The 26,578-nt window shown below is 40.2% G+C and overlaps 1 long non-coding RNA gene across 2 annotated transcripts in view; it reads left to right on the forward strand.

Annotated features, from left to right (window-relative positions):
- The window catches only part of LOC102081757 (uncharacterized), a 42,440-nt gene extending 24,543 nt beyond the window's left edge, over positions 1 to 17,897 (forward strand). Inside the window, exons 3-4 of one of the 2 annotated variants that reach the window (XR_265971.3) lie at positions 15,018 to 15,444; positions 16,339 to 17,897. This is a non-coding gene — a long non-coding RNA (uncharacterized LOC102081757). Of the gene's footprint in view, positions 1 to 15,017 lie in introns of both variants that reach the window. The other variant, XR_003216724.1, reaches the window with a different exon arrangement.
- The last annotated feature ends 8,681 nt before the right edge of the window (positions 17,898 to 26,578 follow it).

The following is a 26,578-nucleotide window of genomic DNA, read 5'->3' on the forward strand; positions in this document are numbered from 1 at the left end:
ACGATAAAGACATGGCAGTTAATTTCAGATGTCAGTCCTAACTTTGACTTACGCAGCGACTAGTGCTTTCTCTTTGTTCCCACAGCAATAATATCCTGAAATTATTCACACAGCAATTCAACATCTTTGAACCTGTTCAATTGCCATTCATTTGCAGTATGTGAGCAATAATATTCAGAAGGTGTCTTTTGACCTGCTCATTCTTTTAATGAGCAAAAAATGCATCTGGGTATCCTGCGTCTGTGTCCTCAGCACAAAGAGTGACACTGGTGGTCACACCAAAGTGGTTTTTGAATTTCCACAGGCCGCCCACTGCTCTGAGGCACGCTAACTGTTAGGTGAGCTGATCAGGCCCCGTGGGCCCTTAAAGAGGTTAGAAGACTACTCAGTCTCATTTCACATTAGCAAGAGTAACGAGCACAGCAGCGGCGTTCACATGCCAATACACAGCTGGGCGAAGATCGGTGTGCACAGCATCGTCTGCTGCTAGAGCATCGTGCCTCGTTTACAATTAACCTGCCAACTCTATACAGCCTCACGGTGGATACACAACCAGCAAATAACAACAACGAGTTCAAGAAGCATCACAGAGTAATACAAGTGCAATAATAAGTCCTCATTTCTCAGCAGATCATAAAACTGACATGAGTGGAACTGATAAAGTTAAAAATGTCCGCAGTAAATGCGTCTTCACCAGCATCCACATCTGTGAAAGTTTGTGACATTTCATGAACCAAACAGTGAGAGAAATAATCATCAGCAGATCAATAATGAGAGTAATTGTCAGCTACAGTCCTAGAATAAAACACCTTTACTCAGCGTCAGTCGTGACCTTTCACTTGTTTTCCCAGTTGCGCCATAATTACTGGCTCTCATAAATTCACATTCTGCTGTTTTTTTCTGTCGAGCGCTACAATTAAGTGCTGCAAAAATGTGGCACAAGATTGTGTTTTTGTTGCCTAGGAGAGGAAGTGTCCCTGATTTCCTTTACATGTCCAGGTTGTCCAGTCTGACATTATTCATATGCTCCCCTTGTGCATAACGGGAGGCAGACCTCTATGATGAATACTGGAGGAAACGCTTAATAAAAGCTTCTACTGTCATTACTTAATGGGCTTTGCAGTCTTGCAGTATGCACTTACATTGTATTATTTTAGTCAGCATGTGATTAGCCTCCTGTAGGCCCCAGTGTCTAGCTGAGCTGAAAATCCCCTGTGCTTCCCACAGAGAGACATCAAACCGAACTGGGCCTGATTAAACAGCCTGCTTGAAACTTCAGAAAATAGCAAACAGTTTAACCTCACAGGAAGCACAGGACTGATTCATTCTGCTCCCCTTTTACACCTCTGCAGTTGTTCACACTGGGGGGGGGGGTTGTTAGTTTCACTAGGAACATGGGCCACAACCCACGATCGTGCTCAGTTTAAAGCATTACCATGGCTCAATGGGAGCCGAGCAGTTACTGTATGGATAATTATCAGCACCTGTGTAGCGTAATAGCACAACATCATCTTTGTGTTTTGGCATGGACAGTTTTAGCTTAAGGAAAATTTCACCTGATTAAATCAAGTTAGAAAAAAATCTACAGTGACTTTAATATTCATAACCTCACAGTTGTTCATGAGCCTGATGAGAAATAAGTACAATATTACTCAGTAAACATGATTCCTGCATGCCTTTGGTTCACTGATAGACCATCTTGTGAGAGAGAGGAAAGTGCCGCTGCACTCGCAGGTGCATAATTTTGACAGGATTATTTTGGGCAGCTGGCGGCCGTGCTTCTTTACCAGAGATGAAAACGGGGGACAGATTTAACAGCGTGGCTTCTCTGGCTTCATGACACCCTACACTGCAAAAGCTGAGGATTTACAGAAGCACTTGTGACAAGGTTATTGTAGAAAACAAATTGAAGTCACAACACTGCTGAAAGCTACTGACCAACGGTCATGAAGAGATAATCCAGAGCTGGGAGGCTGCACTTTGGGGTCGGTCCTACAGCTGGATGATTTACATTTCGTCACAACGATGCCACTGATACTAATGTACTGCATATATGACTGATGTCTAACTCTGCTGAAAGCATCCCAGAGCATAATAACGGTAAACTGTTTGCAGATGTAGGACAGTGATGGTTTCATCCTTCGGTCATACTCACTGAATTCAATCACTCAGGGTTGCTTTGATTTGATGTTTCACAGATCTTCATTCGGTCCTGGCGTTGATGAAGGAGGCAGCAGTAATGAGCATGATTTATGCCATATGTGCAAGAGACTTGTAGAAATTACACTTGTCAGTACTGACAAGGACCGAGTGTAGTTACATTTTTGAGTGCCCCGTTCTTCCTGTCAGTGTCAATAAAAGCAGTGTGTGTGTGTGTGTGTGTGTGTGTGTGTGTGTGTGTGTGTGTGTGTGTGTGTGTGTGTGTGTGTCACCCTCCTCCACTTCTCACACAATCACGCTCAGAGAGAGAGATCCCTCCTCTCGACTGCAAATGGCAAAAATGCATCATAAACAAATATCTTAATCTGATTTTATATCAGTGACAGAGTTGATTAGAAATGAGAGTCATACAGAGTTCACTGCCGTGCGTGTCTGTTTGTTAATACTGCTGCTTTACTGTAGTTAAGACTTGAGCTGTGTTGAAATGTTACAAGGTCCAAACTATGAGACTGTGATCAGGAGTTTATGAAGAAGGAACCAGAATGCTAATCCAGACTTTACACGTTCAGAAAGAGCTCGAAGGCTGAAGACGCTGTTGGACACGTCACAGCACCTGGACATTAAATATATAATGAATTTGTTTTTGTGTCAATCTTTGTATTATTCGAGACATGTAAGTAAAGAAAGCGTGTCAGTGCTGACCAGCAGAAACATCCAAAAGTCTGTGCATCTTATACTCAGGAGGTACTTTGAAGAAAGTACTTGTCAGGTTGTCAAAAAGCATCTAAAAGCTTCTCTTCTCGCACCCTGTCGACACTGACAGGCAACATTTTGAACCTAACAATTTAGCAAGTACATCCATTTCACACAGATGAGAAATATGCACTATGTGAACTTTCCTCTCACATTCTTTTACTTTCTTTTGTTTTGTATTCCTCACACTTCTAAAGCTGCGAGCGCCACGTGAAAGCCTCTGAGAAAAGCTCTTCGCCTGTTTTGATGCCATTTATCTTGGCACGCGCTACAAACTCTTCTTCCAGGCTGGTTTGCAGATGATTGTGTTCACACGCTTCACACGAGGTGGATTTCACTTCAGGCTTATTGCCCCTTTTGTCCAGGTTCAGATGTGATTTTGGGGAGAGCAACAAAAAATGTGCACACCCAGCAGACACTTCATTAGGAGCCATTGCTACCACTGCATTTACTCTCCTTAGAGACTAATGTATTAATGGTTCATGGTACAGATTTAGCAAAGGGCCTGAAACACTCCCCTGATAGTTTGATGACATGACAGCAGATATGTGACATCACAACTGATGCAGCTCTAACGTACCGAGATCTGCTGACTGCGGAGGCACTGACCTACTGTGACCTTTGAACTTGTTCTGAAAACTGCCATCAAAAGATGTCGAGACATGGTTGGTCGCAGCAGATGGCCCCGCCCCTCCCTGAGCCTGGTTCTGCTGGAGGTTTCTTCCTGTTAAAAGGGAGTTTTTCCTTCCCACTGTCGCCAAAGTGCTTGCTCATAGGGGGTCATATGATTGTTGGGTTTTTCTCTGTATGTATTATTGTAGGGTCTGCCTTACAATATAAAGCACCTTGAGGCGACTGTTGTTGTTTGGCGCTGTATAAATAAAATTGAATTGAATTAATTGGTCATCAACAACACTCAGGTTGGCTGTGGGATTTAAACAACACTCAGTTGGTACTAAGGGACCCAAAGTGTGCCAAGCTGATATCTCTCACACAAACACAACCACCAGACTGGACTCTGACACGGGGCAGGATGTCATGCTGATTATGCCACGTTCTCATCCACCGTCTGGGTGTCACAGCAGAAACTGAGACTCATCAGACCACAAACTTTTTCCCAGTCTCCTGTTGTTCGGTGAACCTGTGTGAATTATAACCTCGGTTTCTTGTTCTTAGCTCACAGGAGTCACTCCCAGTGTGGCAGCGAATAATTATATGAGTTACAGTTTCCTTCCTATCAGCTCAAAGCAGTCTGTCCATGCTCCTCTGACCTTTGACATCAGTGAGGCATTTTCTCCCAGAGAACTGCTGCACACTGGATGTTCTCTCTACAAACCCTGAGGTGGCCGTCTGGGACAGTTCCAGCAGATCAGCAGTTTCTGAAATACTCAGTCGAGCCCGTCTATCATCAACAACGACCAGAGTAGCTGAAATCACGTTTCTTCTCTATTGTGATGCTCGGTGTGAACCTCGGCAGGTCCTCTTGACCACGTCTACACACCTAAATACACCGAATTGCTGTCATGTGATTGGCTGATTAAATATTTGTGTTAACAAGAAGTTTAACCTGTGTACTTAATAAAATGGCCAACGTAAATATATTTTATATGAAATAAGTACAATAACATATTCTAATAAAAACTGTTATTCCTATTTGAACTTATGAGACACAATACTTAATAATTTAATTTACAAAAACTTAAATTCTAAAATAACTTTTAAAAGTGATTTTTTTATTCAGTAGCTGAAGATAAAGATTTCATTATATCAGCAGGGATCAAAACACACTGCTGGCTGCAGACTGAGCGCTGAAACCTGTGAATGATCACAGCTCTGCACTGCAGCTCTGCAGTATTAGCAACAGGTGAGCGGAAATGAGCTGCAGATTACACAGGCACTATTTGCATGTTGATGAATGGCAGGTTACTGAAGTGTGAAGTAGCTGACGGCCTTCCAGCTGGATGCTGTCACATGTGAAAGGACTGTTAACACAGTGCAAATTTAAACACTAACAACTTGTAAATAAACAGGATAATGCCAAGAAAGCATGTTTATCTGCAGAGTACATGCAGTCCCCATGAATGTATACATACATAACATGTATGTGTAACGCATGGTGAAATATACACAACACAAATTCATTTCAAACGATGCTAGCTACAATTCATCTGCTGCTTTTTGTTTGCCTAATGAATGTTATTTACTTGTCATATGTTGCTTTTATAATAAGCCTTCTAATTATTCTCAGCATCACAAACAATGATCTTGTAATTATCAGAAAACGTTTGCAGAGTTATAGTCTTAATGAAAAAAACCCACTCAGAGCTCACAAAGCTCAGAAGAATACAGAGCAGCAGCACACAGCCGCAGGCGCGACTGAGACGCGTCCTTAGTCTCAAATACAGTAAACTAGTTAGCTAACGTTATTTAGTCGCTTAACATTTAACAGGATGTTCGACATCAGCATGAGATGCATCATGTCAATAAATTAAATTAGCATTCTAGCAGCACTAAGCTTCCTGTTAAGCATATTTCATATTCCAAGTTCTGTTTATATAGCTGTAAGTGCTGTAGCCCAGCAGCATCAAGGTTCAGTATGTTTTGCATTCAGAGATGCTATTCTGCATATCTTGGTTATAATGAGCAGTGTTGGGCAAGTTACTTTCAAATAGTAATTCAATTATAGTTACTAGTTACTTCTTCAAAAAAGTAACTGAGTTAGTAACTGAGTTACAATATTCTAAAAGTAATTAATTACTTGGAAAAGTAACTATTGCGTTACTTAAAAAAAAAAACAAAGAACGTTTAACCCTCTGGCGTCCAGAGTATAATTGGCCATTTTTTTACTACTCTTGATTTTCTCTCCACATTTTACCTTTAAAAACTATTTATTTGCCTTGTTTGGTATCATTCTTTTTAGCGCAACCTCGCGTGCCTGAATTTACAGTTATGTTCTCATTTTGTCATACTGTATAACCAGAATTGATCTAAAATCAGACAAAAAACATAAAATCAGAGTAGAAAAAGTTATATTTTTACTGTAACAACCATAAACATGTTTAATGAATCATATTTTATAACTTCAAATGCAAATATTAATTGTCAATTTTAAAATCCTATGCACAAGTTTTGCAAACAACAAAGTTATTTGCATCCATTTACCTTTTACCCTTTTTTTAAATAACCATTTCAAACTATTTACAGAACAATCAGCTGTTCTTCAATAAGATGCCACACAAATTATTTGTGCCACTCCAAAAAAATCATTTCTGTCCACTATAAAGGAGAACATCACAGCCTGATACCTGCAGGTCTGACAGCAGCAGGTGTATCACCTCTGTTTCTACCTGGAGACAGCAGTCGCCTCATTGTTCTGACACACAACACAAAACTATCCACAACACTACACACTAACTACACAAGACAACACATTAACTACACACTCCAAACACGCTAAACGTCACAAATCTCACATCTCAAAACTCGCTCTCTCTTTCTCTCTCTCTCTTTTCCTGCTCTCTCTCCCTCTCTCTTTCTCTCTCCCTCTTTCTCTCTCTCCCTCTCTCTTTCTCTCTCCGTCACTCCTAAAACTTTTGTTTTGTTTTGCTCATAAGCAGAGAGTGCTTGCTAGCGCTAACGTGGCGAAACTATTGAGGAAAAAACGCCGCGTATATATCGTTTATCATGACTCTGGTTTTACGTGGCCTATCGACACAATTTATAAACTAGCACCTTGTTGCTTTGTCTTTAAGTGGTCATGTGATTGGCTTACCACGACTACTTTATTCTTCCTCAGTCAAACAGCAGCACTCATGCGATTGTTTTGCCTCCTTAGCTCCAGGTGTTGTGCTAGACAGTGATCGTGATTACCGTCCGTGCGGGAGCGCGCAGCTGCTTAAAGCTGTAGCGCCCAGATTACTTACAGCTACTTCCTGCAGCTGATATAAGATGCGGTGAACTGAACACGGCTTCAACTGTTTGTTGAAAAATAGTAACGGACCGCGTTACCTTGTTAGTAACTGTAACGGCGTTGTAGCGATAGGAATAGTAATTAGTTAGATTACTCGTTACTGAAAAAAGTAACGCCGTTAGTAACGCCGTTACTTGTAACGCCGTTATTCCCATCACTGATAATGAGTGGCTTTTGAATCACCGTCTGACCATTCTGCTCTGACCTCTGGCATCAACAAAGCACGTTCACCCAGAGAACTGCTGCTCGCTGGGTATTCTCTCTTTGTCAGACCGCTCACTGTAAACTCGAGCTTGTGTGGGAAAATTCCAACAGGTCAGGAATTTTTTTAAATACTCAGACCAGCCCGCCTGGCGCCAACAACCACGCCATGTTTAAAGTCATGTAAATCACCTTTATCCTCATTCTGATGCACAGTTTGAATTTCAGTAGACTGTCTCGGCGTGACTGGCATGTCTATAAGTGATGGAGTTAGTGCCGCGTGATTGCCTGAGTGGATATTTGTGTTAATGAACAGTTGAACAGAACTGAAATAGTAAATCTTTATTGATACAAACTTCACTGAGTATCTGAGGGCTGCACTTAAAATCACACCAAAACTCAGTAAGTTCAGCACATGACACAGATATGGAAATGATGCCACAAATCTTCTCTGCCCTCCAATTAAAATCCTTCAAAGTATTAAATACATAAAGAGTCTGGACACTCATATGGAAAAGAAATAGTAAAAACTTATAAAAGACTTGCATAAGATGTGGCCTACTTCATATAGTCAATCATATAAGGCTTATATGAGTTACTCATGAAAGTGGCCACTTTCTCATTAGATTCATATATTGTTTTAGTAAGTATCCAAAACATACAAGTTTCATTTATATAATTTTTCAAGGGATCTTATATCTGTTTTCACTCTTGTATGCTTTTCATACAAGTTTCACACAAGACAGATACAAACTTTATAAGATTTATTTACATCTTTTCCATATGGGCAAACATGGACGGCACATCAATGTTGGTAACTGTGTTTCCTCCTGAGACTAGTTAACGCTCTTTGTAACCTTGTAGGAAATAATTTGCAGAGCCTAAATAAATTCATTTTTTCACCTCCCATAATCTCCATCACCCCACTGAAGCTGCTGGTTTTCATTTTCAAGCTTCAACATTCAATGAAAAGTTGAAATATTTTTACTTAATAATGAATATAAAATATATTGTCAGAAGGCTGCAGCAGCAGGACCCAAATGCAGGCACCACCGATTTAACAAAAAACAAGCCGTTTATTGGAGGCCGGAAAAAATATGAAGAACAAAGGCAAAAAAGCACCCTGAGATAAACGAACTAAAAACCTAAACTTGGAATAAAGTAAGATTAAATATGACAACTGTGACATTAGAGCATGAACAAAAAAATGAATCTGAAAAGGTGCATGTGGAACTATGATGTGCAGAAAGCATTGAAATGCTGAAACCTAGAGAGACGTGACACAAGACAAACAGACGACCTGACAAGGAACACAAGGACAGGGAGGCCTTAAATACACACAGGAGGGTAATGAGGGAAGTAGAAACACCTGAGAAACACAGCTGACACAAATGATCATGACGCCACAGGGAAAAGAAAAACTAAACACACTGAACATGGGAACACAAGACTTTCAAAATAAAACAGGAAACACCAAGAGGCGCATTTATGACAACACAAGCATGATAACATAAAACAAGCAGACAAGGAACACATGACAGATTAGGGAGACACAGAACACAGGGAGAGGCACATGTGAATATATAAGGGAGACACAAGCACGGGCAAAACCAAACGTTAACCAAGGAGAAGACTGACTAACACCGAAGACAGGAAGGGACTCAAACACGGAGACGCAGGTGGAACAAAATCAACTAAATCCTAACTAATAATAACAACAACAAAAGAACTTAACATATTTACAATAAAACACAAGGAATCAAAAAATAGAAAATGAACTCAACATGCTGGGTCACAGAGCATTTTTCTTTTTGGTTTTCTTTTTCATTCATTTTAAATTTAAAGAATGAATTCATGTTTTCATTCATGTCAAGTTTCTCACAGATGATGAAACTTTAAAAAGCACAGTTTGACCCATTTAAAAAAAAAAAAAAAAAAAAACATGGCCCTTTTCTTGGGTTCCTCCCACCAAACCCAGCATGTGTCAGAACACAATAAATCACATCAACACTGCTCACCATGACTGGCCCACCTTGGTATTTCTGTTTGTGAGTCACTATTTGTAATGTGAAAGTATCTCATTGTCTTATATGTATAATTATGGATAATTACAAGTGCAAGACATTTTTAGGTGCTGAGGAGTGATGATGGAGAAGAAATACCAAAATAAAATGAAAACACTGGGATCAAAATTCAACTAAAGTTGAAACATCAGTGTATATGTTATGTATATGTATATGACACAGAAGTTAAAGATGTGAGTGAAGTTGGCCGCCCCACCTTCTTCAAATCCAACAAAAGTGGTATCAAACGTTTGTGCTGCAAAAATTTTTGTTTGTGCCACTATCATTTTAAAGATATTAACAAAAATTTCTAGAGGTCAACAGAGGTCCACCAGCCCCCCCACATTAATGGAATCAAACAAAATTAATGTCAAACGTTTGTGCTGCAAAAATTTGTTTGTGTTGCTATCATTTTAAAATTTTTAATAAAATAACGTCTTGATGCGTGCTTAATCATCCAGGGGCCCGTTCTTCGTACCTCGCTAAGTAAGTTAGCCGGATTTGAATGTTGACGATTTCGCGTGATCTTGGATCGTTCGGTTCTCCGAAGCTCATCCGAGACTTGCTGTCATAGCAACAGATCCGTAAGCGTAAACCTGCTCGGGAGCAGGTTTACTTTATGTAAACAGGATTAGATCGCGGCCACTCAGGTATGTCCGCTGCAGTTATATGAAAGCAAGAGCGATATGTCGCCACTGTTTTACCATAAATAAATATTATCAATGTAACTAAAGATAATGCAGTATTTGATTCTTTTATTGATTTCATACAGATACATACAGGTCATTTCCGAAAAAAAGGGAAATGTACTATTAATCATTCTATTACATGTAGTAGATCATGTCAGATGTAATTCATATTTTAGAGTAGTAATAGTAAATTACTACGTGCAATCAAGATGAGACCACGACTATAAAAGCGAAGGTGGATTTGGGAAGTCTGTCGCAGCCATGTCCTGTCCGTTTGTACGCGAGCAAGGAAGGTGCAAGATTGATAAGGAGAGTTTACAGAATTTAGCGTATATTGCGGGATAGACAGGATCCTTTAGCTCAGCGCGACGGTGTGCTCATAGAGAGATATCGATTCTCCCGTGAGGGTATTATTTACTCACTCTCTCTCTCTCTACATATATATACACACACACATTATTTATATATATATATATATATATATCTCCGCTAGGAAAGCTGCAACCACCAAGTACCTGCAGAGGGTCAGGCAAGTCCTGAGGAGTCAGCTGAACGGTAAGAACAAGATCCGGGCCATCAACACCTACGCCCTGCCCGTGATCAGGTACCCTGCTGGGGTAATAGGCTGGCCAAAGGAGGAGATAGAAGCCACTGACATAAAGACAAGAAAGCTCCTTACCATGCATGGAGGGTTTCACCCCAAGTCCAGCACCCTGAGGCTGTACGCTAAGCGGAAGGAAGGGGGCCGGGGACTGGTGAGTGTCAGCACCACAGTCCAGGATGAGACAAGAAACATCCACGAATACATCACGAAGATGGCCCCAACTGACAGTGTGCTCAGTGAATACCTCAGGCAGCAGAAACCCAAGAAAGAGGAGGAAGGCGAGGAACCATCATGGAAGGACAGGCCCCTGCACGGTATGTACCACCGGCAGATAGAGGAGGTGGCTGATATCCAGAAATCCTACCAGTGGCTGGACAAAGCTGGACTGAAAGACAGCACAGAGGCACTAATCATGGCAGCACAAGAACAAGCTCTGAGTACAAGATCCATAGAGGCTGGGGTCTATCACACCAGGCAAGACCCCAGGTGCAGGCTGTGTAAAGATGCCCCAGAGACAATCCAGCACATAACAGCAGGGTGCAAGATGCTAGCAGGCAAGGCATACATGGAACGCCATAACCAAGTGGCCGGCATAGTGTACAGGAACATCTGTGCCGAGTATAACCTGGAAGTCCCAAGGTCAAAATGGGAGACGCCCCCAAGGGTGATGGAGAATGACCGAGCTAAGATCCTGTGGGACTTCCAGATGCAGACGGACAAAATGGTGGTGGCTAACCAACCGGACATAGTGGTGGTAGACAAACAGAAGAAGACGGCCGTAGTGATCGATGTAGCGGTTCCGAATGACAGCAATATCAGGAAGAAGGAACACGAGAAGCTGGAGAAATACCAAGGGCTCAGAGAAGAGCTCGAGAGGATGTGGAGGGTGAAGGTAACGGTGGTCCCCGTGGTAATCGGAGCACTAGGTGCGGTGACTCCCAAGCTAGGCGAGTGGCTCCAGCAGATCCCGGGAACAACATCGGAGATCTCTGTCCAGAAGAGCGCAGTCCTGGGAACAGCTAAGATACTGCGCAGGACCCTCAAGCTCCCAGGCCTCTGGTAGAGGACCCGAGCTTGAAGGATAAACCGCCCGTAGGGGCGTGCTGGGTGTTTTTTTTACATATACATATATATATATATATATATATATACACTTACTGTACTGTATATACTTACTCCCAACTTACTGTGCATGCTTCAGTCACCCCTTGCATGGGAACAGGTAAAAGTGATGGAGTGTTATGTCAAACTACACACAAAAAACCCCACAATGTCAATAAATGTCACAGTACAAAAAGGGGTGTGACGAGGGGGTGCAGGACCACCACCTGTCTTTATTTGCTCTGCCCTTTTCTTGGTTGCTGTTATAAACAAACAAACAGATTATTTCAGGGTCTCTTGTCATAGACTAAAAGCAATATAAGTGATAAATATTACCATTCTGTGGAATATTCTTATATTTCACTTTTACTTTTTCCCATGTTCTAGTGGGTCCTGTTGTGGCTCTAATGTGAAAGAGGATATGATGTAATATAATATAATGTGGTATAATATAATATCACATGATATAATGTAATATCATGGATCACTTACGAGTTTAATTTGTCAGCAACTTTCTGCCAGCCCTCTCTCCTTGCTTTTGCAGCCTTTGCAGTGTTCCCCTGCGTTTTAATTAAACTCTGAAACTCCTGATATCCCTCAATCAAGAGTTCTTGGTCTGCTGCCGTGAAATACTGAGCGCGCTCCTTCGACATCTTCGCCGACCAATCACAGGGTTGCCGATCAATGTTTCTACTATCGATGCGTAGCCCCTTTTAAGCCACCCAGTGATCTCAGATTACTTCATCCAGCTATACTAATTGTCAACAACAGGTGTGTTCGGAGAACCGGATTAGCGAGCTCAAAGTTAGCGCGATGATTTGATCTTGGATGTGTCATTTGATCTTGGATGTAGTAAGCGAGGTACGAAGAACAGGCCCCTGGTACGTAAATCCCAAAAGGTTGATTCTGTTCATCTGGACATTTTCAGTTGGAGAAACGTTTCGTCACTCATCCAAGTGACTTCTTCAGTCTCAGCTGACTGCAGGTTTCCCCAACCTTATAAACACATGTGAGTGAAGTTGGCCCCCCTACCTTCTTCAAATCGAACAAAATTGATGTCAAACATTTGTCCTGCAAATTATTTTGTTTGTGCAGGTTATGTTTCCCTAATTTTATAAACAGTACATGTACAGTGAGAGAGAGATGTTACATCTGTCTTCACTTGCATCCCAGTCATAGAAGCGTTGGAGGTAGTTCCTAAGAGATTACAGGATCACCCCAACCTCAGCAACAGGACCGCTCTCAGCACTGATCAGTTGTGTTTGCTTTTGGAACTGTGTCTTAATTCCACCTATTTTGCATAAGGGTCAGTACTACAGGCAGAAACCTAGGTGTGCCATGGGTTCCCATCTTTAACACATCACTAGGGTCAGGCCGCCGTTCCCACATGCCTCAAAGCCTCCACCATCATTACTGTGCCCAAGAAGTCATCTACCTCCTGCTTTAAGGACTACCGTCCTGTCAAACTCACCTCCATCATTATGAAGTGCTTTGAACGGTTAGTCATGCATCAAATCAAATTATCGCTTTCCCCCAACCTGGATCCATTTGAGTTCGCATACCGGTCAAAACACTCAACCGATGATGGAATTTCAACTGCCCCTTACTCAGCCCTCACACATCTGAACACTAGAGACTCATATGTCATTAAGCACGCATCAAGATGTTATTTTATTAAAATTTTTAAAATGATAGCAACACAAACAAATTTTTGCAGCACAAACGTTTAACATCAATTTTGTTTGATTCCATTAATGTGGGGGGGCTGGTTGACCTTTTGACCTTTACCTTTTCATTAATATCTTTAAAACAGAAGCAGCACAAATGACAATTTTAGCAGCACAAACCAGCACAAACTTAGCACAACTGATTGACACCAATTTTGTTTGATTCCATTAATATGGGGGGGCTGGTTGACCTTTGATGACCTCTAGAAATTTTTATTAATATCTTTAAAATGATAGCAGCACAAACGAAAATTTTTGCAGCACAAACGTTTGATACCACTTTTGTTGGATTTGAGGAAGGTGGGGGGGCCAACTTCACTCACAGAAGTTAAAGTACATAATATATGTTTTACCTGTTGGATTAGTTATTCATTCAGATGATTGAACTGAGTGAGATATTTCAGAATAATTAACAATATGCGTCATAGTAAGCTCACTCTGATGACTTCAGTTTCTCAGTGCTGCTGATGAGGCCGAGGACTGGCTCTGTAAAGGTGCACATGCATGAGGCTACACATTTACAGACAGTGTGTTGTGCCTTTGTAAGTGTCGCTTTAACGTTGTTGTCGTTGTCGTTGTCGTTGTCAGATTCACAGTCATCATCAGCCAACAAAACTCTCAAATCTTTGAAAATGATTCAAAACATCTTCGAGTTGATGAACCGTTTTTGATAAAACTCTTTGTGTTCATTAGGTAAGATCATCAGGTTCGAGCTGTCAGGAACTCAATTATTCCTGCTAAAGCTTATTTTGGCGCTCAGAACCTTCACATGCTAACGGCAAAGTCATTCTCTGACAAGCACCATATTACACAGTAATGACATTTAATGGTATAGTCCAACTTTGCACTTAGTGAGCAATTTGCAATTATTTGATTTTCAATTATAAAATTCTTAAGAGACATTTCAGTATAACTGAAATATAATATAACCGTTTCAGTATAACAGTAAAAGTAACTTTTATTAGATTGTGCAGGTGTGACAGAAGCATATTAGCACAAACAGGAAATTGCAAAGTCAACTGAATAAAACTACTTTTCACTTTAATGCTAAAACCTCTATGGGGAGCTGTAAATCTTTAATGTCTGTTTTGCTGAAATTTAATTTAAAATATAAATGTAGGCAGGTCAAATTATTTTCTATTTATAATAGATGACTTTTCTTTCATTATGCATTATCTTAAATATGTTGAGAAGAAAGCGCAGCTGTACGATGGGCCTTGATGTTCTGCAGTTATGCTGACCTTAGGTTCAGAGATGAGACGCCCTGGAGAGGCCGTCCCAGTGCAGCCATTTGGAAGAAATTCAAATGGTCAAGAGATGCCTGCGGTTAATTAAAAATTAACTACTAATGATTAATTGACACCCTTGATAATATCTTAACAGGCTTCCATTTAGTCGAAGCATCGAGTTTCACCTCCAGGAGTCAATAATGACATCCACGAAAAGCCATTAAGGGTAGAACCTATTACCATTTTAATAATTGATCATCCTGAGCTCCTTTTCATTGTTGCATTAGTAGAACTGAGAGAAAGGTTTTTATTTTGGGGATGTAAAAAACAAATAAGCATCTGTGTGGATTTTCATTTCAGTTTCCTCTTGTTTTCTCCAAGTGAGCGAGAGAGGACCACAGTGTCAGCAAAGGTGACAGGTTAGGTTACATATAAGCTGAGAGAGGCTTCATCGGGGTCAGAAAATACAGATAACAGGAGGCAAATACCCCATGAGATAACTCAGAATTCTTCATTCCAGATCAGGGCTACTTGGATTTTCATCAGGAACCTGTTTGAAGGACTGAGCTCCAAGATCTGAGGAGAAGCAAGCAGTGCTGCTCATCAGGAGTGCTGCAGATATGCCAAATCAGCCGCTGCTTCCAGCCCCAACCATCAGTCTCAAAGCGGCAGTCACAGGTGAGAGCTCTCTGTACGTGTGACTCTAGAAAATCCTGCCTGTTGTGCTGTGATAACACATGATATTTTCTTGAAAGAGGATGCAGTTGTCAAATCCATGAGCCATGGAATCCCTTCTTGGCACCTTTAGAAAGGAACCGAGCTTTAACTGGGCATCACTGAAACCTGCTTCCTTGGACTTGGATCATACACTGTAATGCTGTAATCTTCTCAACAAACTGTGAAGAAACACTGCATAAAGGTCATGAAAAGCCTTCAAGCGTGTCCTGGTATGTTGGTGAGACATGCATCTATACTGTTAGAGTAAAAACACCTGGAAATACACTTTCAAAGCTGCGTATGTGTATTTCTTCATATGTAATGTGCTGTGACTTTTGGTGCCACTGACTGCACAGACGTGTCTGTAGTTTGAGATATTTCCCCCGTGAGCTCAGGGTCACAGGCTCCTCGCCAAGGAAATTTGTTCGGAAAAGGCTGGCATCTTCTCATATGTTCTCGCTTTTATCAGATGACCTTAAAGTCATAAAATTAGAAAACTGTCAAGAATAGAAATTTTAATTTTAAGTCTCATAGCTGGTCGCAAAATTGCAATATATTATGCAATAATGACGTCAAGACATAGATTAATTATGCATTCAGTCAAATTACAGGCAATTTGTGTTAAATACATTCTTTCGCCTATTTTGAAACTGTTGTGCATTCAGTACAAATCAATATCACTGCAGTAATTAGTTTTGTAGGCAGAAGAAAATATAATCATACACTCGCATTAAGGTTTAAAATGTTTCCAATCTGTACTTGTCTGTGCATTTATATTATAGCGATCAATACAGCACCAGTGAGAATGTAACCCAGAACATTTAATGGCTGTAGCATTAAAGTACTGAACCACAGTCTGATTTTAAGGTACCTGCTTAACTTATATATATATATACACCAAACATGCTTTCTGCCATTTCCACTTTACTTTCCAACTGCAGGCCAATGGCTGAATATTAATTCTTACACCTCCCTTTAGAATTCCTACAGGCTCATTATTATAGTCTATAAAACAGACTAGATGATGAAATGTCCCGTTAACCCTTTCACATCTCCTGCAGTTCTACCAGCCTACTAGTGGTTGATCTTGACGTTACACTCTTACAATTAAGAATCTTCTCCAGGTCATCGCGCTGATGGTTCTACCGCCCAGACACTGTAATCGTGGAGGAGCTATGAGGGAAACAACAGGGTTTCAGTGTTGGAGCTGTTAGGGCAGTCACTATAAGGAATGTGAGGCGTTTGCACAATAAGATGGACAAGCTTGGAGCGCTGATTGAGCCCCAGAGGGAGCAACATGAGTGGAGTTTGATGTGCTTCGTGGAGCACTTCGGCGCTGCAGTAAGATGGTGTCACACTCACACTTTCTGGACGAGTGTGATTGTGGCAGACCGGGGCACTAACCTGAACATGAAGAACAAATGGAGCCATTACACTAGGTGTGTTGTGTAATTCCTGACATGTTACCAGGGAAGGATATTTCTGTGGCCTGAATATTGAACTGCTAGCTACTGAAACGATCCACGTTACTGCAGAGGGAATTCATCGTTGCTGTTGCAACTTGATTCCAGTTTGAATCAACACTTTGGATTCCCCCATCAGCTGATGCAGAACTCATCCAAATGACTACCTGTGGTGAATGCATGGATGCGGATAATGAGTGGAGTCAGACTGTCCTCTGCACCATGTACTGGATGTGCATACATAAAAATCTCCCTATCGTTTCATTTTAGATTTGATTTAATTGAGGTCTTCATTTTTTTTGTATTTTCTGTTAATTTGCTACTGTAACTCTTGAGATAAATGAAGTATTTATTTTAAAAACATGCAAGGATACAGTTTCACAATCAAGCCAGAATCAGACTTATTTTATTTGATCTTAGGTTTAACTATTAGCTGGAGTAGACGGCAGAATTCAGCCAACTGTATTATGTTTCCTTTCCCCTCTCGATTTAAGTGCATAATCCTGGCTACTGTCATCACTGTAAGGAAAACAACCCTGAATGCTGTAGGTCTGCCGTTTACCTCAGCTGGTGTCCACGGCTATTTACTCGAGAGGAGTCCGATACAACTCGATGTGTCACATGTTGAGTGGAAAAATGATGTGGATCCAAAATGCAGAATTATTTAACAGAAGGCAAAGCGTTAGTTAGGTTTGGCTGAAGTTTAAAAAAGCAGCAGAAAGCAAAGAGCACAGATTTAAACAGAAGAGATACTGAGGACAACAGGAACACAGTAAAGGACAGCAGATGTCACGACTGCAGGCACAACTCCAGGGCTGAATACTGAAAACACACAAGCTGATTAGGGGAATAGAGAACAGGTGGGTACACAAACAGGTGCAACAAATCAAGGAAAAAAAGATAAGTAAAACTAAACAAGAGAAAAAAGCCTACCAAAATAAAACAGGAAGTAACAGAAGATGGAACATTTACTCTTGGCAATAAAATACAGGAAACACAGGCACGCTAACTGAAACTATGAGCAGAACCCAAATAACCACAGCAAAAAAGGCCTGAGAATGTAAATATAAAGAAACCAACAAGGAAATACCTGTAAAAGGTACAAAACTAGGTCATTACAACCAGCTGAGGGTAACTAAGTGCTGCTGTTAGCTAGGGCTGTGCGATATGACCAAAATCTCATATCCCGATATTAAGACATCTATCGTCCGATAACGATATAAAATCACAAAAATGTAACATTTTCTGTAAATTCTGTGAATGTCGGGCAGCTCGACTTGCGTGAAGTGTTTCCAGCTGGGCGTCGCGTACCTGGAGTCGAGTGTTTTAACTGATGCATGAAACGATACATTTTTAGACATAGGTTGTAACGGCCGCCGTTTTCTTTGTGAGTATTTATTACACAGCGTGCTGCGGGGAAAAGCCTGTTCTAACGTTTGAGTCTAAGGTTTATTTTTTAGCACCTGACGGCTCTTTTTTTCTTCTCATCCGTAAATACTCTGCATCTTTCATGTGATTCAGTTTATTTTGAAAAGTCTCAACAGGATCTTGAGCTTTATTGTGAAAGGTTTATGTGGAAAATAAACAAGCGGACACGAGGTGGTTTTACCGTCGTTGTTGCTAACGACAACGCATAAAAACAAGCGCTTGTCCGTCTGTAGTGTGGCTATATAAAATATAAGAGAAAGAGAGAACTTTAGGAAATTCATATAGCCACTACAGTGACCATCAAAATGATGAAAAAATATTGCCGTAAACAGTTTATTTTGCGACACCACGAAACAAACGATAGCGTAAAATGAAACGATAGACGTTTTCATATCGTCATCCGATATATATCGTTCTATCGAACAGCCCTATTGTTAGCTGTTGTTAGTGAAGCTTTTTTAAAGTGAATCTTGGAATTTCGACCATATCCAGCAAAAATAAGCATGTTTATGTCTATTTTCATATATCAGAGCCCTGACTTCAGTATAGGAGAGGTGATGGTGGAGGATGAGCTGCCAGTAAGTGAGGGGAGAGAAAGCAGTAGTGGAAGAGGAGAAAATAATGATGAAAATATGTAAAATTTGTATTGATTAATTCTTTAAGTTATTGGCAATGCATGATTCTTGGAAGAGGTCATTACACACTAATTATGTTTATGTATACTCTACTATGTACTAGAGATGGCACGATACCACTTTTTTTTATGTCCGATACCGATATAGTGTGTTTTTTAATTAATACAACTGTTTTTTTTTTTTATATCTTGCTGCATTGTGTACAAGTTCAAATTCTAGTTTTAAAACAAAACATTAAAGCTATTCTGTTATACCTGTATTCAAAAACTACGCTGCACCCAAAATGTTTCTTTGTTCAGCAACACTCATCAATCTAATAAACTTAAACCTGCTCCATCCTCCCTATTCTGGTATTTTAAAGAGTACTTAGCAGAAATATTAAGCAACCTAACTAATAGGGTTGCAAACTCCCAGCAAACAAAACATAAAAAAAAAAGAAAAAAAAAAAAGGGAACCACCCCCCACCCTCTGCCTCGTGATGCTTCATCGACGTAATCAACTTTAATTTAATGCATGTGTTTAAAAAAAAAAAAAAAAAAAAAAAATGCACAGAAATCAATTATTTTTTCTACAATAATTAAATAGATTCAACATCTTTCTTCAGCAGAACTGCAGACTGCACAGATGGTATCTTCCCAAAAGTACTATAGCTTACTAGGGTATATTAGACTTAACAGTTACTATATACAGTAATGGACTTCTATACATTTTACATCAGATTAAAACTTTGGGTGTAAGATTCAGATAATTATTTATTAAAAGCTAGACATTTTAAATGAGAATAAGAAAGAAAAGTATGTCTTTGTGCCCCCTTTTCCCTGTTCATGCCCTATCGGCCCCCCTGGCTAAACTTTGCTAGATCCGCCCCTGCACAGTTACCAGCAGTCAGCTACGTAGAAAAGGATCCTGGTGTAGAAAGTAATATTAAATACATTCTAACAACAGCTTATCAAGCTTAAACGTGCTGCTGTTGTTCAGCCGCTGGTTTCCTCTTTCTGGTGCAAACAAGAGAGACGGGAGTCTCAACAGAAAAGCCGATCAGCTGATCATTGATCAGTTTCATGATTGAAGTAGCAGCAGGAGAGGGAGAGAGAGAGGCAGTCGCTCCATATATCGGTTGTTAAGCTTAACGTGGGAACACTTTACAAACATTCAGAGATGAACTTACACACTTGCTTTACGTCTCTCTGGGATAACTTCCTCAGAGATGAAATGCCGGTTTGGTAGCGAGGCTCCAAATGCTCAACCAGACCGCCGACAGGTCTCGTAGGCCACACCCGCTCTATCACGTGACGCATACTGCTCCGACGTGCTAAGGTTATGAGCTGAGTTACGCCATGTCGTAAGTTTTGTGAGGTGCTTTTGTGATATTTAATGGATCGGATTACATTTTTTTTTATTTCTCGCCGATATCCGATCCAGTAATTTAGGTTCGTATCGGACCGATACCGATACGTAATATCGGATCGGTCCATCTCTACTATGTACCCTTAAAAGTTTCTTACTATGCCTTTAAACCAGTTTGTGTGTGTATGAAACAACATTAAATACATTAAATAAAGACATTAAATAAGCTTCTACTGAAATAGTGCTGGACTTTAATTCTGCTCATGTGCAATACGCAACAATTTGGACATTAACACAGGGTAGATGATTAGAACTGATATGTATAATTACTTGTCAGACCTGTACCCCAGATTTTATTATATATTTAATTCATTTGCTTTGAAGTTATTATCTGTTATTGAGCAACATGTAACAGGTAACATCCAGTCCTGCAATGTCACCATATTTCATAACTACTGAAACACGACTCAGACAAATGTGCAACATGTTCATGCCTCTGGAAAATCGCTGTAATTACATTTGCTTTGAGAGTAAAAGTGAAATGAAAAGATTAATCTTCAAGTTTATAAAAGTGCATGCTGTCATAAATATTCATCAAATATTTATCAAAAGCTGTGAGAACTCAACTACACCTCCAAAAGTCACTCATTAGCACCATAAAACAAAAGTAGCACCATGTTTCAGCAAGCCTTTGGAAGCAGATGCTTCCACCTTCCCCTCTACTTTACATCTTCATTGACAGGGTTTGAAGACAGTTCATTGCTAAGCAATTTATGCAGTACATGTTCCCATATCCTTTCCTTTTTCTTCATCTATTTAATGATACCTGGTTATTGCTTTCACACCAGAGGCTCCGTTAATCAGCACCTGCCCTTTTTATTCCAACACAGCAAAAGGTTAATACACTTCTTAGACACTCGCTATGAAATCAACCCCCCTACTTGTCAGAATTCTACTTTCTATCTATCAGTTTCAAATGAATGTCGCTGATTAGTTCTTGCCTCTCTGCCAATGACATCTTTGTATTCGTGCTAGATCAGGTCAGTTTCGTGGTGATCTGCCTTTCTACAAATGTAGATACAGGTTAGACAGAAATAAATATGCTGGAAGGCACTCTAATTTTGTTTAGAAAATTTGTGTCGTTGAAGCCATTAATAAAATAACAGCCAAAGATATCATCTGAAAATGAAATGAAAAATCCTACCGTTCACAGAAATGGTAACCTTGCTGTTGATTCCCACAGAAATGCTGATCAGTCCAACTGTTCCTGCTAAACACAGCACATGTGCATCCAGAGGAGGAGGGACTAAAGAGTGCACAAATAAGAACGCAAATGACAAAATAAACTACATTTCTTTTTGGTAATTTATTAGTATGTGGGACGAGGCACCGTCTTCTTTTGGAAGGAACTGTAAAGTCACATGAAAAATGACTATAGGCACTCTGCAGTTGTTGGGTTCTCTTATCCATTTTGTGGTTTTTTAGATCAATAATAACATAAAAAACACTTTCACAAAAAAGCCTCTGGGCAGCAAAAGCACCAAAATCTCTCAAGTTTCTGGTAGTCATGTCATTTAAAACCTCTACAGGACGATTTGTATCGCTGTCACACACCTCGCAAAATCAGAAAACAGCATGTTGGTCGTTTCCAAACTCAAAGCTCTTCTCTGGTATTTTAAACAGACCAATTATTAATAACTGTAACTGTAATGGTGAAACAATTGGCCTTTAGAGTCTTCTTGATAAATTGCAAAATATGAGCTCATTCATTTCATCTCTATACTGCCACATAGTGGACGCACCAGGAAGTGCAGGCTCTGCTTGATGCTGCATCATTGTTACTAGAGAACAGTGTTGGTCAAGTTACTTGAAAAAAGTAATTAGTAACTAATTACTGAGTACTTCTCAAAAACAGTAATGCCGTTACTTTACTGATGACTTATTTTCAAAAAAAATTAAATACTTAGTTACTTTTTAAAAAAACATGATACACAACCTGAATGCGTAATAAAGCAACAGACCTTTCAGCCCAATTCTATTTTTTCTGTATAATCCATCATATAAAATGTAATCAAATAAAATAATCTCTTTAAAACTTGGTTCATTAGTTTTAATTTTATGCCCATTGCATTAAGCAAACATTAAATTATATGCAACAGTCTTTGACTTGAAGAAATGTGTTTAACATTTAAACCTATTTTCTGCATGTTCCAGCATATAAAATAAAATCATTTTTTGTGTTTACACTCAGTCTTTCAAAGAGATGCAAGTAAAACACAGCAGAAATAAATAAAATCAAAGATTCAGCAGTTTCTCTGTGAGTGTCACATTCCCGTGGCAGCGTGCTCGCTGCTCGCTTAGAAGTTTTCCTCCTAATGTTTTTGTCACTTTTTACAGAGTCAAACTCACAGTAAGGTCAGTGCTTCCACGCTTTAATCGCTGCATGGTCGTACTCTCTCCATCACTCCATGTTATCCATTGTTGACCTGCACACGTCTGTTACCACGAATGTCACACGTGCTTACGTCATTGTCATGAGACACTCCCACAAACAAAATCACAGTTTAGTAACGCAGCGTGCTTACGGGAAAGTAACACTGACCTAATTACTTTTTGCAATAGTAATGCCTTACTTTACTAGTTACTCGAAAAAAGTAATCAGATTACACGTTACTGCCCATCTTTGCTAGCGAAATTTGATGAACTACATAGGTGACAGATGGAAGGTTTGGACATGGCCATATTAAGAACAAACTCTCCAAATGAGTGTTTGCGTCATCAAACGGTGCAGACGCATAACACTCTTCCTCAGCTGGTACCACCATGACTGATGCTGTGCTGCATCACTGTTCACGTTGCCTCCAATCCTTGAAAACAAATTCAGGGAGAGCGTTCTTGTTTCGAAGCTGCAGAGTCTCCTTACACTTCAGCAGATGTTTGCCCAAGCAGGACTCTTCTACCCTCACTCATGCCCGTTTGCATAGCTATGCAAGCAGAGTGAAGGGATGGCACATGTGTAGGTCAAATATTGATGGGTTGAAAAGCGGGCCTTGACGTCGATTACCTTTTGAGTACTTTTACACCCTCCCTGCACATGACTGTGGATACTGTGAAGAGCTCAGAGGTTTGACTCTCTGCTATAACTCACAACTGCACACCTTAAAGCAGACAACTTACAATGAAAGGAAATGGCCTTGCAGTTATTTCAAATATTTTCATTTGGCATGAAAAAACAGTTTGTTGCTGTAACAAAGCAAAGCCGTCTGTAAAGCTGCTGTTGGACATGTTACTAAACAGAAGCAGGTTTGTTATCTGCGTTGTCACCGGGTCAGAGTCAGAGCTGTGTTGAACAAGTATTCCTTTAACTGTTAATGACTTCATGAATTTCTTCACAAATAAATTATTAACCTTTAGAGAAAACATACTTATTCATTAATCAACTTTTATAAGAGCTAATATTCAGACTCTCTTTAGCCTATCGATCTTTACAAACTTTAATCATTTTTGAGATAATAATTTATCTCTATGGATCACAGCCTTTCACGCTGGCAGTAATTAAACCACTACTTAAAAAGTGCGTGATCCAGCTGTGTTAGCTAATTATGCACTAATCTCCAACTTTCCTCCTGTTTCTAAAATTCGTGAAAAACAACTTTTTTAACAGAGCTTACTGATGATTCAAGGAATGTTTATTTGAAGAGTTTAAGTCACAGATAAGAATTATCTTATGTCCTCGTCTCTGTGCTCGTCTTGTTGGACTTTACAGTGATTAAAATACATTATTGGTATTAAAGGAAATAAATGATTCAATGGTTTGAATCATATCTAACAGAGAGTTTGTTCATGTAAAGTGGAAGTGATCTTTGCACACTAAGGAGTTCCACAGGGTTCTGTGCTAGGAACTACTACATTGTACATGCTTCCCTTAGGCAATACTATAAGAACCCACTGTATGCATTTGAAATGCTATGCAGATGATACCTAATTATCCATTACTTAAACTACAAATATGTCTTAAAGACATATAGGCCTGGATTTCTGTGATTCTTTACTTCTAACTTCAGATAAAGCTTGGATCATATCTGGCCCTCTAAATCTTAGGAACATGGTGTCCAAGCAGACACGGTGTTACCGTGGTGTGCAGATATACAGTTAGAGTCATTTCTGATCAGGATATGTTCTTTAATGTGCTTATTAATATGTAGGACTGCTTTCTTTCATCTCTGCAATATTTCTAAAATTAGAAATATCCTATTTCAGAATGATGCTGAAAAGCTGGTTCATGCATTTATTACTTACAGGCTGGACTACTGTAATTCATCATTACCAGGTTGTTCTAAAATTTCCCTAAAAAGCCTTCAGTTGATCTAAACTAGTGCCACGAGAGTACTGACAGGGACTAGGAAAAGGAATCATTTCTCCCGTATTAGTTTCTGTTAAATCCAGAAGTTCTCCTCACATACAGGGTCTCACATGGTCCCATCATATTACAAAGATCTCCTTTAACCTTATTATCCTGACAGAGCGTCTCACTCTCAGACTGCAGGTTGACCTGTGGTTCCTAAAGGTTTCAAAAGTAGAAGTGGAAGCAGAGCTTCGGCTGTCACACCGCTCTCCGGTGGGTTTCCTGTGATCAGGTGACCCTGAACCACCTGATCACTTCTCCTCTCATCTCTTTTCACTCCCCAGGTTTAAACACCACTGCAGCTTGTCATTCAATTTTTCTCCTCTCTCACTCAGTCCTGTCTCTCTGTGCCCTCTTATCTTTCTTCTTTTCGACCCCCAACACCGGTGTTGACAGATGGCCCCGCCCCTCCCTGAGCCTGGTTCTGCTGGAGTTCTTCTTTGCCCACATTGCACCTATAAAGTTATTATTATTACATTATTATTAATTGTGTAACTTGAACTAGTGGAGGTGAAGCCTGCCAGATAGAGTTACAGCTGCCTCTAATCTGCACACCTGCCAATCAAACTGGCCAAGTCGATAATGATAAGCCTCAATGAAATCAGCATGAATAGACCCCCCACCTCCATACACAAACCGTTTTTGTAACAGCCTGCAAACATGTTAATGTCCTCCTGGAAGCCGGGTCAAGCTGAAGTGGCCGTTGGAGAAAATGCAGTTCTTGGCTCAAAGCCTCTGAATTTGCCACCTGGTCATTACAGCACAAAGAGTCAAAGCTGCCATCACATGAAAGGGACAAATATGATAAATTTATCACCGTCCATGCAGTTTATCAAAACAAATGTCTGAACAGAGCTGTTCACCAGCAGGAAAAACTCTGCATTTTTAACACACTCAGATTTTGACTAGTGCATAAATCTTGTAGCGTACAGTTATCAGGAGAGCAGGATACTGATCCTCAGCGCTGCACACAACACTCCTGGCAGCAAACTACAGCAGCTTGAGTGATTGCATAAAGGCATGACATGGAAAAGGCTTCCAGCCCATCTGGGAGAGGCTACTGTAAGGATGCTTCTGATAATATAATGATGATTTGTTTCAACAAGGCTGTCTCTCTGTTAACACGGTCGTATCTTAACTTTAACATTAAACATGCTCGATCCCTGCCTGCGACGCTGACGGTACGAGCTGTGAAGCTGTGTTTGTTGGGGACTGTGACAGTGCCAAGTAGGCATCGAGAGAGTGTCAGAGTACAGATTTTAAAATGTCACCAGCCCGACGCTTTCTGCTCAAGTTCTCCTTTCAAACACAACATGAGGCGTGTCTTGTTTGGTCACCTGTGGAGGAATATGCAAAGTGTCAGCGCCAAAAAGTCCTGCTGTGATGTTGATGCACGATTCCAACAGCAATCTCATTTTAATTTCTGTCTCCACAGGTACTACACCCCGAAGCTGATATGGTAATGAGATTACAGTTGTCTGCTCCTATTCGATATGTGCAGTGTGATGTTAATCTGCATTCCATCTTCATCACAGTGATTCCACTAGCCTCACTCAAACTGACACAAAATCTGCAACACTGTTACTTCTGCTCACATTTTATAAAATCGTTTGTGAAATCGAATCCATCCCAGTTTTTTTTCAGTTTGATATTGAAAAAGAAATTCAGCAGCGCTCAACTAAATATAGAACGGACAATACTCTTTCCTTCTTGGTGTAATATTCACAATAACAGCAGAAGTAAATAGAAACCTTCCTAACCATCATCGATTTATTTCGGGTCACAACACGTTCTGGTTGTGATAGCACGGCACTTTAGACCGAATCAGTCAGGAAACCAGTCAAACAGGCAGATGTCAGAACGTCCTGACCTTTAACCCCTGTTATAAGTCAGGATTTTCCATAATGTTCCCAACAGCAGCGTTTCCTAGTACAATGCCATGTTTTTGTCATTTTGGGGTGTTTTGGTAGAGTTTGCAGAGGCTCTGCTGGATTATGGCGTTATTTTTGTGCCACTATTCTGAGCACACGTAAAAAACATTTGCAGGTGCAAGTGTTGCATTTTGAGGAGAAATTTATTTTGAGTG

This window comes from Oreochromis niloticus, linkage group LG16 (assembly GCF_001858045.2).
Source record: "Oreochromis niloticus isolate F11D_XX linkage group LG16, O_niloticus_UMD_NMBU, whole genome shotgun sequence".
In the NCBI taxonomy this organism is placed as follows: Eukaryota; Metazoa; Chordata; class Actinopteri; order Cichliformes; family Cichlidae; genus Oreochromis; species Oreochromis niloticus.